A 2186-nucleotide genomic window follows, 5' to 3' on the forward strand; every position below is an offset into this window, starting at 1 on the left:
CACATTTTCTTTCTGGGCGTTAAGTTCTTTCATAATGTCCTTGTCGAAGTATTAAGCACATACTGCATGAAGAGCATTGAGCATGGTGCCAAGAGAAAGGCAGAAGAGGTGGAGCCATTGCAGAGAAAGAAAGAAGGGAATTAAAGCCAGCTAAGAAGAAATATTATATGATTTGAATTATAATAACCCCTTGGAAATGACTGAGATGGAAGAAGACTCATCAGGAAAGGCTTCTGGAAAAGATGAGTCATGGGGCAAACTTGGAAGGACGGACGCTGGGGAAGAGACGAGAGGAATGTCTGATTGTCCCCAACTCTAGGATAACAGTTCTTTCCAGAATACAGTCATTCCTTGGCATCTGCCATGGATTGGTTCCAAGACCCCTGCAGATACCCAAATCCGTGGATGCTCAAGTCCCCTACATAAAATGGCGGCGTACAGTCAGCCATTGGAATTGGCATCTCTACACTTGACCCCACTTGCTCCCTAGAGCCTGGTTTCTTAAGAACTAAAGGCATATTAAATCTGCAGTCTGCGAACTTGGATTGACTCAGGTCCTTTCAGCCTCCTCTGCATAGCCCACCTCCACCCTTCAATTTGTCTAGACAGCAGCATTATCACTTTCACAAATGGCAAAATCTGCAATCATCAAAAATGTAGAAAGTGCCTTTGGCCAAATGTTATTATCGGATCCAAGGACCTAGGGCACAGCCCCAAACTTGAAAGATCAGAGCAAATGTCACCTTAAGGATATCTGTACACTATGACACACATTTTCTTATTGCAAAAAAAAAAAAAAAAAAATGCTTAGTGTAATTACAGCCAGGCCTGGTTTGTCCAGGCTTATTCATCCCCATGTCTGGGGAGCCGGAAATGTAACTAGCAAAGAATTCACCAACAGGAGAGGCAGGGAATTTGCCAAGAGTTTGTTAATCTCAGGGTTTATTTTTTTATCCAAATGTAAAGGGAGTTTGCAAACTGGTTCAGATTAACCTGGTAAGTTGTATATTTTATTAACTTTAAAACATTTTTTAAAACCCTTTTCACATTAAAAGAAAGTACTTAGAGTTAGACAGGGCTGGTGAGGGCGAAGGAAGGTTGTCTGCTTAATGAAGTTATAAGGAGAGATGCGTCAGCAGCTTCATTGCCACTTTCTGGTTTCAGCCAGAAACAGCTGCAAAATGTCTCTTCTAACTCAAGCCTTTGTATGATTTTTACTAACTTCTTATTCAAAAATGTCTTTTATTGATTTTCTAAGGAATCTTGCCACCATGGAGAGAAGAAAGAACATATATGAACATTTTATGCCTCATTCACCATCACAGGTGAATCAAAATCTTCAAGATAATTTGGTTATTGGCTTCAGGTATTTCTGTTGACTTTTTATATTTTCCAGAAAAGCAAAATTACCCAGTTTTCCCATGTATCCTACATTCTAATCACTGAAATGGCTGCCATGATTGAAATTCGTCATTGGAGCCCTACTGTCCCCAAGATAACATCTAAGCTCCTGGGCACGGATTCAAATATCTTCATGAACTAGTCTTTCTTTACTTCTCTACCTGTATCCTCCATTATTTCCATGCCTTAAATTCTAAATTCTTGCCATAATGAACTATCGACTATTTCATACTTTGTCAGCCTCTCCCTTGTCTCCAAGCCTTGCTCGGGCTGTTCCCTCCATCCTTCTTGCCGCAGCCTCCTCACATTTTGTCTGGCTCACTCCTCATCCTCTAGGTCTCAATTTGGGCATCATCTCTCCCAGGATGCTTTCCTCATCACCTTAAGACAAGGGTTAGCTGCCCCATCTGTGTGCTGTCATGTCAAAGCTTGCCAGGATGACTGATTTTTCCACAGTACTTATTACGCTGTCGTGGAATCATCATACTTGTACTTGTGTCCCTGACCACACAATTGGCCCTTCAGATGTATCTGAATCTCAGTTATATCTCCCAGAATTTAACATGGTGCCTGTAATATTCATCCCTCGTATAAATATTTGTTGAATAAACGAGCACAAATAAATAAATATAATATGTATATCGATTCCATGTCCTGCTGCAAACCTTGCATTAATTTACATGACTTCTTAAGTATATTAAATTATTTTAAACCCTTTACACATTAACAAGATCCCTTATCTTCACCCCAGCACAAAGCTTTAGACATAGCAAGTGCTCAATCAG

General features: G+C 40.3%; 1 long non-coding RNA gene across 1 annotated transcript; it reads left to right on the forward strand.

Moving 5' to 3' along the window:
• The first annotated feature begins 875 nt into the window (after window positions 1-875).
• On the forward strand, window positions 876-1959 carry LOC137205641 (uncharacterized). Its single transcript, XR_010934230.1, has 3 exons — window positions 876-996; window positions 1259-1366; window positions 1738-1959. It is a non-coding gene; the product is annotated as an uncharacterized lncRNA (long non-coding RNA).
• Window positions 1960-2186: the final 227 nt, after the last annotated feature.

The sequence above is a fragment of the Pseudorca crassidens genome, chromosome 14 (assembly GCF_039906515.1).
Source record: "Pseudorca crassidens isolate mPseCra1 chromosome 14, mPseCra1.hap1, whole genome shotgun sequence".
Classification (NCBI taxonomy): domain Eukaryota; kingdom Metazoa; phylum Chordata; class Mammalia; order Artiodactyla; family Delphinidae; genus Pseudorca; species Pseudorca crassidens.